This window comes from Poecilia formosa, unplaced genomic scaffold, assembly GCF_000485575.1.
Source record: "Poecilia formosa unplaced genomic scaffold, Poecilia_formosa-5.1.2 Scaffold318, whole genome shotgun sequence".
NCBI lineage: Eukaryota > Metazoa > Chordata > Actinopteri > Cyprinodontiformes > Poeciliidae > Poecilia > Poecilia formosa.
In genome coordinates this window covers 664,240-681,672 of record NW_006800257.1, presented here as the reverse complement: position 1 = coordinate 681,672, position 17,433 = coordinate 664,240, and the positions used below count along the sequence as shown (strand labels likewise).

Here is a 17,433-nt window from a genome sequence, read left to right as displayed (position 1 = left end):
TATTTATAATAATAATAATAAGAAGAAGAAGAAGAAGAATAGTCATATTTATTATTATTATAATTATATATAAGTATATATGTATAATAAATTCTTGTATGTTCAGTTTATTTTTGAGCAGATAATTGTTTAATTTGTGTCCTCAAAGTGTTTACAACACTTTGGTCCTAATGGCAAAATGTTTGGACACCACTGCTATCGGTTAGCTACTGTTAGCAACAAAAGCAGATGGCGCCGTATTTCTCATAGTAGAAGTTATTGAAGCAGTGAGGCAAACGGAAACTCTTCAGTCTTATTCAGTCTGGCTCTGCTTTAATGACTAAATGCTATCCTGTTAAACAAGAGATTTACTGAGTAAATGACGGTTTTTTTCTGTTTTATAAACAGGGAAGCCATGTTGGATTTAACGTCAAGAAAACAGAGAAACCAAAAACCTTTCAAGTCAAAATTTATTCATCCGGGAAAATTAGTTTATTATTCTAACTTGAACTTTGGAAATTGTAACTTTCACAAAGAAATGGAAGAAGCTGTTTATGGAAACTAAACAGCAAGTTGAAAATTTAAAGGAGATACTACTCCTGTATCTTGCTAAATCGAGAAGCTTTGTTTATCGCTATCATGAGATTCACATCTCGTTAAAACCAAAATCTGATCTTGTCTAAAAAGGAAAGGAGAGTCGGAAGGAGCCTCAGCCCCTCAATGCCTTTTAAGAACTCGTAATTTGTTCCCGTTACCCGTGGTAACAGCGTTCCAGTTAACAAAAGTCTTCAACGTGGCGATGCCCGTATTGTTCGCAGTATTTCTTACAATCATTTTAAGCTTTACCTTCTATAGGCACTTTTATTTTGTCCAATTCATGTTGAAGGTGCTGCATGTGACATTGATTTTAGACACACTCTTACGCCTGTTTTGTGAAATAAACATGTTTCCACCTCTGCTGCTGTTGATGCGAGGAGGAGATCTAACAGGCTTCCTTATAGCCTCTTGGTTTACCTAGTTAAATAAAATATGACAGAAAAGTTGCAGCTGGACAAATAATGACCGTATTAGTTAGCTTTAGAGTTGTGAGTCACATAAGCCACTTGTTAACAATGTGCTGAAGTTCTGGTCCTTGAGCAAAAATTCTGCAGAGTCAGACGTCTAATTAAGCCCTTGGCTTCATCTACGGTATGTCTGTGGTTTCTGCCTTACAGGATGGCAAACTTTCAAATTTTAATTGCGCTCTTTGGCTTGGATGTGGTGTTCAGCCCAAAAGGAGTAAAGCTTTTGTCAGAAATGCCACAGAAAACCAGAAGTATTTACAGAAACAAGCGAGCGCTGCTTCACCTTCGGCAGTTCAACCCAAACTGAAGGGAGAAAGCGGCGCTCGTTGAGTGGTTTGCTGAAATAACGAACTAAATTGGACTATTTGTATCGGATAAGGACGAAAGCTGGGTTTTTGTCCACTTCCTATTTTCACAGCATGCTGCAACGTTGCACGTTATTCATAAAAAGCGTTAATTAGACAGAACCTTGTTGCAGAACACAAACCAACCTCATTCACCTCAAAGGTAAAGTTGACAATAAAGGATTGAATTAATATTCTGCTGTTGCCGGCCAGCTGATATTTTCTCATTTGCAAGTTAAAAGATGAGCGCACTTTCCAAATTTCCACATAAAAAGGCCTCTTCATGTGATATTCATACTTGGGCAGATGTGTCGGTTCCCCTCGGGCGAAATGTAGAGCCGTTTCCTGTTGACCAAGGTTACGCTTTCACCGCCTCGACTCCACAGACCTGCTGGCCGGTCGACCAACACACAGATGAAAGCAGCACTCTTTTAAATCTGCCAGTTTGGAAGAACAATTTCAATCTGAAATTGTTTAGTTTTTCAATTAGAGATCAATTATCACACTATGCGCTCAGCATGTCTCCACTTACTTAGCAATCATTTAATATGTTGCTGAAGCTGGTTGCCAAGCGACCGGCTTCTCATTTTATTGATTACAACTGAAGTGTCCAAATGTTTCACCTCTTGGGCCAAGAGGTGGAAAGTAATTGAATCAATAAAAATGCAAAATTTTTATCTGCGCAACTAACACAACACTATATTTAAATAAAATGAAGAATTATTTTTAATGTTTATTCTCAGCAACAAGAACAGGTTTGGAGTTGACAACATTTTTTCCTTATTTAGTGAAGTTCACTAAGGTCTGCGCTCTAGTAAAAGTCACTGTATATCTGTGGTCCTGTTTACTATGAAATGTAATTAAAAGTGGATAACATGGTTAATAAAAGATGACCATGACTACTTTGGGTTGTACTTTCCATGTTTAGAAGACTTTCATTTGTCTGTATGATTTTTGAAAGGGAGTAAAAAGTTAATTTTTTTAACTCCATCAGCCTCCAACATTAAGCTCCTGAAAAAAAACAAGTTTGTGCTGTTTTTGTATTGTGATCGAAGGCCACACAAAATCACTTCGTGGGCCACAAATGGCCCCCAGGCCGCATTTCAGACACCTCTGGTTTAAAGTGCCGGGGGTGTCACTTTAAACTTGGGCACTTTAAACCAGCATTTAAAGTGCAATCTAAGCTGTTGCCGGAGGCTTTATAAAGCAGGCTTGATCAAAAAAGAAATAAAACCATTTACTTACGGTAGATTAAAAAATTGTTCCATTTTTCAGAATTCCATGGTAACGGCTTAGTACACCAATGAAAATACCAGGGACTGGTGGACACAATCACACAGCAGTCTGATGTTATGCTCATGAAATGTTGAGTTGTACAAAAAAATAAAATGTCAGATTTTAAAATCCTGGAAAAAGTCATAATGTAGTGTGTCTGAGATGTGATTTACCAACTGACATGACTTCTGATTGATGAAGCCATGAACTCTGCCCTCTAACCATGACTCAGAAGGCTAAAGTTAAGGTAGTGGCCTAGTCAAAGTCTGGAGTTAAAGAGGTTGTTCATTCTCCTGTGTCTTTCATAAACATCCTGACTATAAGAACCTCCCTCAAACCATCAAAAAAAAAAAAAATACACCAACTAACATGATTCAGTACATTAAACAGATTTTATGGGATCATAAATAAACAGCCTCGTTGTTTTCTACCCAAACTGCCTGGAGGTGTGAAACTTATCCTTTGGCCAGCTGACCACTCATTTGTATTTAATTGAGGACAAATGGTGGGAAAGCAAATTGTGGACAGACACACACACACACACACACACACACACACACACTTCGTGGTGAAAATGTCGGAGCCATTTATTTGTGTGAATAAATGATCCACAAATTCGAAAATGGTACCAGATGTTCTCATTTGAAGAATCTCCATTTAATTAAAAATTTCCCTGTGATGTTTTGACAAAATGCTCTTCAGGCATCTGACAATATTGATCAAAGATTTTCTAGTGGCCAAACTCAGCAGGAAGCATTTCCCCCCCGACTCTATTTCCTGCTGCCTTTACTCTTTTTTAATTAAACTGTGTCAATAAATTTGATTAAGCTCAAAGGAAAGTGGGCTGCTGAGCTCCATCGATCGGCTGTTTATGGGGGAAAGTCAATGGGGTCAGTGTTGCTTTTCTATGAACTATGAAAATTGTCTCTGCATATTACAGTTGTAGTATTAAAATAAAGATGTAGTCTGACACCAGAGCCCTTTGTCATTAGAATAATTAATTTAATAATATGGAGATTTTATGCGAGCGAAACACCATGACCACACATCAACTCAATTACAACCAACTTAAAATAATGGATCCATGAACTTCAACTATAACATCATTTTTTGTATTGTAGTTTATTATAATTACATATTATGGAGCATAGTATGACTATAATTACTTCATCTGACCAGAAAGTTTCATTTTAAAGGGTGAAAGGGACAAAAACTGAGCTTGCAGACTGAACAGCAGCTGTTCAGTCCCCTTTAATCAAACTCCGGTTCGTTTTTCAAGTCCGATTTCTTTGGTGAGGTGAGTCTCTGAGCGAACTCTGATCCACCTAAAAACCTCAACCTCGGTCCGGATGAAGATCCATTTTAAAAATTTCATTTGAAAATAGTTGAAACATTTTCAAATTTCACATGTAATTTAGCTGAACTGTATAATTTTATCTTTTTATTGCAACCGACCACTATTCATTTTGGTTCTGATCTCTGTTTGGGCCAGTTGATTTTTATCAACTATGACAGAACACAACCCCGCATCAAACCAAAATAACTTAGTTACTTCCAGCTGGTAAATATTATTTACTGGAGTCATAAACATATTTCTTTGAGGTAGAGTTTGAGTTTACAGAAAAGTTAATGATTGTCTACAAACAGGTTCATGGTTACCCTGACGCTGCCTTCGGTCGATTGGACCATTCATAACCCAAAGAGTCCAGTACGAAACAACCAAAATAAATCTGCAGTGGTTGTTCCCAACAAGCACTGCTGGCATTGTCAGCCTCTCTGTTTAAACGTTAACATTTCAGGGTTGTGTTTATTTATGCGTCCCAAAGTGCAGCCCACACTGTGAACATTACAATACCTAAATAGGTGTGACATTTTCATCACAGTCCTGCTGAGCTGGAGGCAGTAAATACCCATGATTACAGGGGGAGTCTGTTAACCTGGAGCTGATTACAAGGATAAAAACCAGTGGAAAGTAGATGTAAGGCATTTGCTTTCGAATATTAGGACTGTGGGTTTTACCTCTTCAAAATGTTTTGTGCGGACCGTTTATCAATTCATAGTTAGCACGAGGAAGTTTCACACCCACATTAACTACTGATTTTGTAAAGTGCTCGTTCATTTTATAACGTCGGTTATACTTTGTAACAGTAGACAATGAAACTAGGATGTTACTACAGCTAATGGGAATCATTAGCCTGATCACTGTCTTCCTGTGCTATTCCACTTCATTCAAATTTTGCTCCACAGCTCAGTCTGGACCTTCTCCCTTTCACTAGGATTCCCTCCCATAGAATTTCAACAATCAGTGGACAGAAGGAGAATTTGTGAATGATGACATGGATTTACAAATGTAGTCTGTCTGTAGTTTTAGCAATGGCAGCGGAGGAAGTGAGCAGATTCGTTCCAAATACTGCTCAGCACGTCTCTCTTCGCAGTAAAGGATGGTTGTTTACAGCTCACACAACTTCTGGTAAGCTGTATAGAGTCGAAGTGGGCAATTACATACGTCACAGCCAAACGTTAGTGATTGGGTAAAATCTAAAGCCTCAACAGACTCCATGCCTTCACTAAGCAATTGTTTCTCAGCAGCCCAGACCCTTTTTACGAAGAGAAGCATAGAACAACGGGCTGGTTTTAACCAGGCTAGAAATTTGCATGTAATACAATTTTTTCCAAATGTAAAATACACAGAAATAAAATATGTACGATTTTAGTATTTGTTAAATGTTTTCATGCCACTAGTGACCTTCATTCAACAGTAGCTGGATAGAAGGACAAGTAAAGAGAAAAGGGGAAAAGATGCAGCAAATATCCCGGGACCGGGATTCCAACCAGGGACGGCTGTGGAGGACTGTAGCCTCTGCTCTACCACCATGAGAGCCATGTGGTGCTCCGAGTTTTGAGAGCTTTTCCAGTTAGAACCAGATGTTTCCATACACCAAATAAAAAGGCACATACATATTTTTTTCTCTCTCACTGTCTTAAGTTAAATCTGTTCTTTTCTAATTTTAGCTTAGTTAGAATTACCAAAATTATTTCTATATGCTGAATTCCAGAAAACCCTTAGAATTTTTTTGTAACTTTCCTCAAATTCAAAAGTTTACACACGTTTGCTCAGCATTAGGGATAACTGTCTTTTGAAGTCCATGACATGAGTCAAACCTTTTGGATTTCCTTCCACAAGCTTCAAGAAAAGTTTGGTTTGATTGAAACTCAAGCTAATAATAAAAAAAAGAGTATGTGTCTTCTTATTTAGTGTATTTAAATATCTGGCTTCAACTGTAATTTCGTAACGCACAAAAAAAAAAATGTAAGTAGGAAACAATGAACAGCAATGGGTAAGTACAAAATAAGGAAGCGAGCCGGAGAAGTCAAAGGGAACTGTGAGACGTTATATAAAAGCTGTGTGTCAGTTCATAACTGAACTGGAGTCATTTCCTCCCAATTTGACAACCAACGATTTAAAGTCATTTTCTATAATCTGCTTTGAAGCGATTTTCCATCTTTCTGTCACTCATTGGTATTTTGGTTTATTTTATCAACCTAAGAAAGAGAGTACATTTCTACACGACTGGGTGGTTAAGTTACGGTCAAGTACAAGAACATTTACCCAAAGAAAAAACTCAACAGGTTCAGTACATTCTGACTTCTGGTTCAAAAAGGACTGAAAGCTGAGATGTTTGGGCGAACATTCTCATTTATTTTAGTGGAGTTCTTGGAAAATGCCTAAGCACACATAGCTGTACCTCTCCTACCCCCCTCCTCCTCCCCTTTGAGTGTTTGTACTGGCAAAGCTGTACACCTGGAGCGAAGCATGCTGGGTAGTCATTTTTCAACACTGCTGCTATTTCGAGCATAATGTCTGGCGGCGGGCCACGCGCAGCATTAGCGTCTCCGCTACATTTCTACCTTCGTCTCTGGCTGTTCTCCACGAGAGGCTCCGGCGAAGTCAGCGGACCGACTGACGAACTTCGCAGGCTCGCTGTAAACTCGCTGGAGGTGATGTCGGCTAATGTGACGAAGGGTACAGGAGGTGTTTCACAGCCAGAAACACATCTATCAAGCAGGCGCCGCCGTGACCAAACAAATCTGCGGCGGCTAGAAAAAAAATGATTTCACCAGGGGAGGAATGTGAGGGCCGAGGCACGCTTCACGGCTGCTGTGTGCTGTGTAGATGTGCAAGGCATGACAGGATCGTTGGAGACGACTCTCCAGCAGACTACAGCGGAAAAAACCCTGCAGTGAAGGCTTTTTCAAGTTGTTGTTTTTTTTAAAGAAGGAAATTAGTCACTTGAATTGAGAATGGCTCTAATTTTCCCAGCCACAAGGAAGCAATCAGCCCATCAATGAGGAGAGTTTGGTCAGATTCTCCCGTCTGCTCTCCAAAAAATCCTCCAGGAATTCAAACAAACTCAACAAATCGGTCCAAACAAAATACCTCAAGGTCATGTAGTTCATAAGACTTGATTGGCCCAAATCTAAAGATGTACTGTAGATGGAAAACAAGGAAGACTGAAGTTCCACCGAAAAACACAGAAATCTGGAGATTTATCTCAGACATTTTCAAGAAAAAAACATGGAAAAATTTGTTATTCAAAAGTTGAAAGTTTTCAACTTTTGCTACTCATAAATTTCCATATTTTTGGATAGAAAATTTCTGATATTGTCAAAATTTCTAATTTTTTCTAGCAAATTTTCAACTTTTCAAACTCAGAAAATGTCCTTATTTTTTCTACAAAATTTCCAAGATTTTCTGGACTGAGATTTTCTCTTCCTTTCATTTTCCTACCTACAATGGCTGTAATACACCGTAGCATAAATCAGTAAAAAAAAATAGAGTACCAGCAGGAAATTGCTGTGTTTCCATTAAGCAAATTTATTTTTGGAATTTATGTAAATGCAGCTTATAGCTAAGTTTCCGTTTGATTGTTAAGCGAACTATTAAAATGTCTCACAGAATGGAAGCGTTCGCTACATCAGAACTTACTCAACAAATGTGTTTCCATCTCATTAACGCCTTTTCAGAAAAGGCTAAAACCACCTCAAGCTAGCCTAAAAACTTTTTTTTTTCCAAAACTGAAGAAAATTATCTCAAATTTTGTAGTTTCCATCAACCTTTTCCAATATGATGCTTCCAAATGCACTTTGGTAAAAAACGTTGATGAAAACATGGCTAATGTTACTCCTCCGTTAACAGCTCTTCAGTCTCAGCTTTCTGCTGAAGGTGCTCGTCTGTGTTCTAGGTAAGGTGTTTGGGAAGAATACGGTTTTGCACCTGGAATGAACCTCGGCACTGTACAGTCCAATCTCCTCACAACACAGGAGCATTGAAGCACCAGAACAGAGCGACTGTTGTGAAGGCCGATCCTGTGTGGGGCTGATGTGGACGAGCGGTTGAGAGCCTCCAGAGTGGCCCCGTGTGAAGGTCTGCGTTGTGCGGCTGCAGCCAATTACAAGGCTCAGGGCCCGGCACAAAATGGTCGCTGTGCGAACAGGTCAGCGGGGATAAATGGGGGCAGTGTGCACTGCTCAGTCAGGACGCCTGTCTCTTGTAATTAATGGGACGACTGACTTTGGCATGGAGTGTGGTAGCCATATGACTGGTCAACATGTACCACTTCGCCCTGTAACTCCACGCTCTCTAAGAAATCATGCATGCTTGAAAACCGAACAACAGCTTTGACTTCAGGCAGGCTACTAATCCTAGACTTTATTTGCTCCTGACATCGGTGTGAAGGGAGCTTTTGTCTCCTAATATGGGAATCATTACAGACATCAATACAAGTTAGCTAAATATGAAAAACAGCTGCAAGAAGAAAAAACTCAGCAGAACCATCCAGCAATTGTTCAAGGACGTAGGGACTCTAGCCTGGGGATCGTATTGATTGTAATTATTTTTCACCCTGAGTTGATATTGTTGCTAATTTGACACTCAATTGTCCCAAATTTGTTAGCGGTTGATACCCTGACATGCCTTTCCTCTGATAATCCAGCAGCACGCAAACACACTGACCGAGATCCAGGCAGGTCACTTCAGTTCAATATCCAATTTCACTTTCAAATCAACCTTCTGCTGTTTCCTCCCACCAACCTTTACCACACATACCAACACTGCTCACTTTAATTAGCAATAACGAGCCAACGAGTGAACACACTACCCTCAGATTGATCTATAACAGTCATTTCTGTCAAACTTTCTGTTTTAAAAATAGAAATTTATACCAAAAATGAATGATTGGACCAATAATATTGTGGCTCCATAAGTTATGTGATTACATTCAAATGTTTGTGCTTCAGAACACATTTATTACCAGTTTTAATCTTATCATTTCAAAAAGTTCTGTCTTTTAATATGATGGCATATCAGAGATTTTGAAATTAATCTCTAGAAAATAAAACAAGATTTCTGAGCTTCAAAAGTTGAAAATTTTCTAGAAAAAAAGGAAAAACTCAGAAATTATGAGATTAATCTAGAAAATTTCTGAGTTTCAAAAGGTAAAACGTTTTCAACTTTTGAAACTCAGAAATACCCAAGTTTTTTTTTCCAGAAAACTTTTGAGATTAATATCAAAAGTTTTTTGATAGAAATTTACTCTGCCTTTATTTCCTTTTCTGCAGTGGCTCTAAAACATCATAGATCTTTCAAAGTGTGCCTTTCTCTATCAGCAACTATCACCCAGAGATTCTTCAGTATTTTGTTTTTGCATTATGAGAAGCTCTTTGATTCTGGTCTGGCTTCTGCACCAGGAGTTGGTATTCAATGACAGTCCATCCAAATACTCTGCCAGGCCAAGAATACACCAGTAAGTACAACGGTTAAGAACTGCCATCATCACTGAATATTTGAAATACACAAGAACTTTATACCTCCTCTTAGAACACTCATAACTTCCTGTTCTAATAGTTCAAACTAGCTACCCTAACCCTGGCCTGACCCAGTTTTCTGGCCGATTGCTGATTACCAATCTTTAAAAAGCCGGACCTGCCAATTCCAAACTTGGCCATTACAGATTTTTTTGTCTGAAATGTTGTTAAATATAGCAAGAAAGTCAATAAGTTAGCAACATAACGGCCATCATACACAGCTTTGATTTCTTTAGGAATTTAAACTGCTGTTTGTAGAAAACCTATACATGTTGAACACCTGAAAATGCTTTCATTTCAGCTTTCATGTCACTAGAATTTAATCTGCAGTTTCAATCTTTTTGTTTTTACCTCTCATCAGTGCTATTTTTTGTTAACATCTGGTTTTAAAATTCAAAAGGAGCGGCTTATGCTCACATTCTCACCTTCACTACGCCTCCCACCGAGAAGAATTGGTGGCTTTAGAGGACATCTGTTAAAACAGTGAGGAGGAAGAAGCGGGTAGGTAAGACTACTTTTAGATATTTACATTGGTTAGAAGTATTTTGGGCTACATCCTGGATGGGGTCACTTGTAAAAAGTTAGGGAAGATAAGAGTGAAGATGAAAAAATGAAATTCAAAGGATAACCGAAACCAACATCACACACATTTGAGCTCCAGTGGCTTGTTAACTAACAGCCTCAGGCCCAAACTGATCATTATGACCTGTTAGGAAAAGTCAACAAACAATCAAAAATGTGTGATCCACCTCACCCGCTGGTCCGAGCTGAAAACCCAACAACCTCTGGCATGGTAACAATGTCAGGACTGTGTGTGACGAGTCATTGCATTTGCATTTCAAAGCGCGGCGGGTAGATGAAACCTCTCGGCTGCCGGGTTACTGACGGGTCACCATGAGGTCACAATTGAAATCAAGGCACGGTTAATAAGTCACTCATTTTTGCATAGAACAGAGGAAGTAAGGCGGTCTGATGGAAGATAACTGAGGGAGAGTCGGCGGGGGAGACGGCTTGTTTTCAGTTTCATTGGGATTTTTTAGAGTTAAAAACTGGGACACATGACACACATTTGACTCGACTTTTGCAACCTTTGAACTTCCTGTTTTATCACTTTACAGCTACAAACATAAATGAACGTACTTATTGTGATAAACCAACACATGGCAGTTCATAGGCATAAAAGTGAGAGGAAAGGCATACATGTTTCTCAAAATGGTTTACAAGGTAAACATTTCGAAGCATATCCAGAGAGGTGGATCTTCACAGAAAGTCCTGTGGAAACTGACAGGTTTTCACTCAGGACATTTGCAGATGTGATCATACTGAGTGTCCGATACAAAATGGTGACGCCAGAAACTTTATGCCAACCATGGGTCAGTTTGTACCTTGTAGGCATTTGGTTCTTGCCAGTAGGACAGTTAAAGTAAAGTTAGTTAGGTAACGTGAGGTCACTTTGTACCCACAAAGTGGACATTATGAACATACGCAGTGGACATTTTGCAGCTGTCTAACAGGTGTGTTCAGGGATCTCCTGATCTTCACATTTAGCCTGCTATCTACAATAACTAGAGTTTCTATTGGTAACACAAAGTACCATCCCCCATGGAACGTTCTGTAGCAACATCATACATATTTTTTTCTTCCACCTGATGGAAGCCATTGGCTCCATCTGGTCCAGTTTTCTGTCAGCAAATATTTCTCTCTATAAGTCATTTAACATCCATCCCAATGAAACAGATACATGCTGTGGTTTGTACCAGTAAGACTTGATAAGTTAAAATGAACTTAGTGCTGTATGTAGGTCAAAAAGTCAGTTTTGGTCTCATTGATGACATTTTCTCATTTTTGTTTTGGGGAGGAAATTTATAAAAAGACTGTTTCGTTTCCTTCCACCTCACAATCATTTACTACTTTGTGTAAATCTGATCCAGAAAATCCCAATGTGCTTATAATGTAAAAAATATAAATAAATCAAAATGACCGCCATCAAAAATACAAATGATCAATTTCAGTTTAGTTTACTTCTTCAAAAAACGTCATTAGGAAAAGAAACAGCTTGAAAGTAATCTACAAGCAAATCGTCATCAGTGTTAGCAGTTTCAGCTCTGCCTGGTGATGAACAGGACAGAAGGGGGACGGAGAATCTTCAGAACTCCACAGGAACTCTGAAATCCCACCCAGCCCCCTCCACCAAACTTTTGTCCTCCACAAACTCCCCGTTGCTCATCTCATCAATGTTTACCCTCCACCTCTCACCTCCTCTGGTTCTCCATCCTGACCTTTTGTTTGCTAACCAACAACGAGTGTTACTCTCACCCAGCTTGAGCTTATTGTTTCTGGATAAGGTGTTTCCATCTCCATCAAGGGCTCCATCTCTTTTCTATGCATGGATAAACTAATGTATTAACATGAAGCAACCATAAAATCTTAAAGAAGTTTTCCTTAACTTTCATCAGTCTCTGTGTTGCCATGGAAACGTTGGATCGTTCACCCACCTTAAATGGGAACTATTTTAGGGGTCTTACAAAGATTAATTTTCCAACATGGCGTCACCATCGCCTGGTGGTGGAATTAATACATTGTAAAATGTTACAAGATATTTAATCTTAAGGCAACAAGGTGAAGATAGTGGACAGAAGGGGAATAAAATGGAGTTGTCTGCCACCAGACATTTCTTTAAATTAATTAATGGTTCAAATTCAAATGTTTTTTATTTTATTTTCTAGTGTGCTATTAAAATAATGTGGTTACTATGATGTGGAAAATTACTTTTCTATTACAGAATCACAGACTAATTTTTTTTAAAAGTATTTCACACTCATTTTAGTTTCAGACGATGATATTAAACAGTTGTTGTCACATGATCATTTCATTCATCTAAACCAACGAGGCACAATGTGAACAACCATTTCCTCTAATGACTCCTTGAGCCGCCTTCGGCTGTAGCAGTCGCCATCAAGCGTTTGCAATAACAGCTGATGAGTATTTTATACGACTCTGGAGGAATTACTTCCTACATTCAGCCACAGGTGACGGGTTATAAGCATGAAATATCTGTTTATGGTTATAATACCGTTATGAGCCGTTGGTGTGTTGACTTTTACTCTCATTTATGTTTCTGTTTTGATCGTTTCTTATCGTTTTATCTTCTTATATCTTACTGTTTTGGTTCATCTCCACCATTTGCCTCTCCCTACTCCTTTCCCCAGCTGCATCCACTCACTTGTAATTAGCTCCTCTGTTTCCTTATGTCATTTGTTAGTTTCCTTCTTGTTTTTGAGTCCTGAACTCAGAACCTATAGTAAATACTGCTTTTCCACAATTCCACAGAGGGTCATGTGACAGGTTCTTGCTATAACTGACCAAAAAGAACACATCCATAGAACACAAGTGTAAATACTAAGGCACAACATGAAAACATCTCTCAGGAGGAGGCCTGCTGCAGGTGTTGAAGGTGTTATAAAGGCCACAGCTGTTGAGTGTCTCCTTTCTTTAGATGATGGGGGCAAGGAGGGGGGACTGGGGTGAAAAGGCGACCCTCCCTCCAGCTGCAGCTCTTCTGACCCAAACAGTCTCAGTTGCCTTTGTGAAAACAAAGCTGACTGGAAAGGTAAACATGGAGGTGTGGAGAGATTCTCTCTCTCTCTCTCTCTCTCTCTCTCTGTCTCTCTCTCTCTTCTCTCCAAAGCACAGCAGGACAGACTCAAACATGGCCCTGCACGAATGTGAAGTCAGAGGGCCAACTTTAAAATGGCTGAACTAAGGCACATAGTGCCCTCTAGAGGTAGAGGTGATAATGGTGAAACGGTTTGCTGTGCAGTCCTGGAAAAACAAGAGATGAGCCCTTAAATAATAACATGGAGTCTTGTGTTTTATTCCTGTCTGGTCAATTAAAGACAAAAAAACAAAAATTAACTTTGTTTTTGTCATTGAACAAAGAATATCAGCAAAAAACAAAAAAAAAAACAAAAAAAACTGAACTCCCTAAAACCCTACCTGCTAGTCTTACCCCTTTAGTGGAAATAACTTCTCTTATCCATCTTAGAGTCTGTGAAACTAAACATTAGCAAACTGTCAGAATACCGATAAATAGCTGATTCTGTATTTGATGAGTACTTCCTAAAATCAAATTATATTAAAATGTCTTTCACATTGACATAATTTGGCATTATACACGTAAAAACTGCTTTGACTTAATGATAAAACACTTAACACAAATGTTATTGAAAGCTCTATAAAAGTGACCCTCTGGAGTCTAGAGGGCCACAAATAACTGTGGTGAGCTGTGTTCGGCCCACGGGCCATGAGTTTGACGTCGTTTACATCTTTAAAAACATCTTGTCAAATATAAAACAGATTTTTTTTATTTTTACCTAGTGAATTTTTTTTTTTCACCATACCTGACTTTATGATGGTCGGATGCAGGAGACGGGTTGTTTTTAGCAGATGTGACGGGTTGACGTCCAGGGTGACGGAGTGAACTGCACAGTTTAACACTGAACACAACCATTCAGACAACTACAATTACATTTCTACAATTTCTTTTAGGTTGTTTGACTTTGTTTTAAAAAATTTAAAAATATATATTTTAAAGATGTAAACATTTTGCAACCAAAGACTATTGAACTAAGCCTTAAACCCCACCGCCATACTGTCAAGGACGGCAAAAAAAAAAAAAAAAAACATTCGTTTGACCTTCATAGGAAGTCTACTCCAGCGCCCTCTACTGGTTGAAAATATTAGTCTAAGTTGTGTGAAGTTTACTCGTTTTCCTCACTTTGCTTCATTGAAAGGAAAAACAAATACATCTGAAACATCCATTCATATATTTATGCTCAGTCTTTAACCAATTAAAGTGAATAAATTAATGATATTTTTCTTTTATTTACATGAAATTTCTTAGGGATGATATCTTATATTTGAACATGATTTGTGAAATAGTTGCCTTGAATCCAGAATGCCAGCTCATGAGGAAATTATAAAAATTGAACTGAACTCAAAAGTAGACATTCAGATATCAGCGCTTGTTATTTCCTTCAATAGTTACATCCAGAGATGTTTTAGATACGATTTCAATATGGATTTTAAAATTCGGTTTACAAACCAAGGAAGAAGAAATTATTTTCTACATCATTTATTTTGTAGAAACTTACGAAACTAATATTTACAGAAGGTAAAATATACAATCTAAGTAAATGTAACTATAGTTACTGTCCACCTCTGCTGCCAAGTCCCATGATGCACCACTGCTCTGCCCTGCCCACCTCTGCTGATTGCTTTCGCCTGTGCTGCTCCTATATAAACTCCTGGTTTCCACTCACTCTGTGAGTTTGTCTGTTGTCAAACTTTGACTAGGCCATGTTTGTGTCTCTGACCATGTTTCCTGTCCAGTCACCCTCACCTTTGACTCTTTTTAGTTTCCCTGCTGTACCTCCAAACCCTGCTCCATGTGGACTCTGGTTTTGGCCTCACCGCCTGTCTTTGTGCCCAGCCTCAGTACCTTTACCACAAGTTTACCACAAGTTTACCCCTTGTTTCTGTCTACCTGCTGTCAGAAAATGGGAAAAGGCCACTAGATCCAACCAAAAACATATATATTTTTTTAAGTCAAAATAACAAAGCAATAAAATCAGACAAAAATTATTTAAAACTACAATATCTTCAAACAGAAGATTGTAGCAGAAGGACTTAGCCAGAATCAGCAGCAGCCTGGACCAGTGGAGACTTGTTGGACAGTTCCTTCAGCAGCTTGCTGTCTTCTTTCAGGGTGAACGCGACTATTTTCCAGACTGCGTTATAACTGAATTCAAATTTCTTTGAGGTCTCTTTAAATTTCTTACCAGACTCATAAATTGCTAAATACTTCACTTTGGTTTATTTTGTCCTTTAAAAACATATATTAAATATCTGGACATGTTAGAACATATCTGGATATTATGAACATTTTGTGTCCTAATTCTTACACGTCTGAACCTTTTTTTAAGCATCTAGGACTCTTTTCTCACTTTCTGGCTCTTGATTATGATTTTATAAAAGATTTTATAAAAACATGTAGTATTATAATCCTACATGTACATATATATTAAACCTGAAGTGAATCATTGTTGCCCTCTCAGACCGGTGAGTCCATTCTAACCCTGACCCTGCTGTGGAGGATTCAGCCTCTGTTCTGTATAGAAACTGAATTTTGGTGTCAACAGTGAACTTGATGTTTTTATCACATCCAGGTCTGTTGACAGGTTAGTGTGATGTCCATGAGGGACCTTTTTAAAACAGTTTGTTATATATAATATTTGCTCTGTGCGTCCTCCTCTGAGCCTCAGCAGCGTGAGCCTGTCTAAAGTTTCTGTTTATAAGCCTCTAGAATCGGAGCGGCCATGTTTGTGTGTTTCCAGTCTCCATCAGCAGAGCTCAGTATTACAGGTTCCAACAGCGACGGTCACATGAAACCACGCAAAACACAACACGTGCCTATCCTGAGGTGGAAACAAACACCTGGCCCGGCACTGGGAACGTGTTTAAAGACAAAGCAAAAGCAGGTGGGAGATTCTTCTATGAACCGGGTAGGGAACGTTTCCTCATTTATCTCACTACAACCACAAACTTTACTGAATTTTATCAAGATTTTATACCTCTGCTCCAGTCTTATGCATCCTCAAAACAAGTTCTCTACAAGGATTTCCCATTATTTAGTTCCGTCTTATCATGTTTCACCTCAGCGACGGGCTTTTTTGATGATAAACAGAATTTTCCTTGATAGTCAGGCTTTTGCATCTAGGCCAAAGGTTCCATTTTTTAATGACTTGTGGCAATTTTTTCTTTTTGCTGTTCTTTGATAAAAAGCCAGAGTTTGGAAGTCCACCACTGGCAGCTTCCCTCTACTTGCACCTGAGCTGAGTTGCCATGGGTCTCTCTGCTGCTTCTCTTGGGGTGTTTTCCCCTTATAGTCCGTTAGACTCAGTTCTGCTGGGGAACAAAATTTCAACATTTGTTCCATTTCCAGCTGCTGTGGTTCACTTTCACATTGTGCTGTGTCAAACAAACTAAACCCGTTTCCCTCCACGCCTGTGGTGGCGCTGCACCAAGAACCACTCAAGGAAACGACACGAAAAACTCTGAAGAAGACACTGAACACAGCTTACTTCTTTATGAAATGTAAACCAAAATGGAGTGACATCAGATTTTAGCAGTTGTAGGATTTCTCTTTTGTCTTTAGTAAAAGTCCACAATCTATTTAGCTAGCACGCTAGCACTAGACTTGCGTGTTTGCTTTGGTTGTTTTTACCCATAATGCCTTGTGCTGTAGTCTGTTTCCTGGTTTTGGTGTAGTCTTCAGGTCCCCTTGGTGTTCACATGCATTTGAACAGTACTACAGTTCATTTCAACCGGACCCAGACTGAGGTTTCTAGGCGGACCAGAGTTTGCTTTTTTGGTCTGCATCAGAGTTTGATTGGTCGTTCACACCTGCTCATATGAACTGAACTTCATCGGCAAACAAACTGGAGTTGGATTAAAGCGGACTGAACAGAGCTGGTGTGAATGCACCCTTATTACCTGCCTTGCCCAGATTAGACGACAGCTGTCTCTAAGTAGGTTGGTGCCTTACCCTTTCAGATGCTAGCAGATGCTCTGCGAGTTGTTCCATAGCAGCGCTTTCAGGTCAGTTTGTGGTGTAACTGACCCCAGTTGCTCTGTATGTACTTGTGTTTTTTCTATATCTTGTGTTGTAGCGTGGGTGACAGTGTGAAGAACTGGACACAGGTAAACGAGGTCAATCCCTCTCTATTCATTTCCTATGGGACTTGCGCGGTCGCCTGTCGCTTGTCTTCCTCCAGTCAACCAGCCGGCGAAATTTGTGCCTTTGAAATTTTGATCTCGTACACATAGATGTGCTAGCAATCAGGCAC

General features: G+C 39.1%; 1 long non-coding RNA gene across 1 annotated transcript; it reads right to left on the bottom strand.

Moving 5' to 3' along the window:
• Nucleotides 1-5,196: 5,196 nt before the first annotated feature.
• On the bottom strand, nucleotides 5,197-16,717 carry LOC107833055 (uncharacterized). The gene is made up of 3 exons (XR_001658764.1): nucleotides 16,571-16,717; nucleotides 14,928-14,933; nucleotides 5,197-5,207 (listed from the first exon to the last, which is right to left on the bottom strand). It is a non-coding gene; the product is annotated as an uncharacterized LOC107833055 (long non-coding RNA).
• Nucleotides 16,718-17,433: the final 716 nt, after the last annotated feature.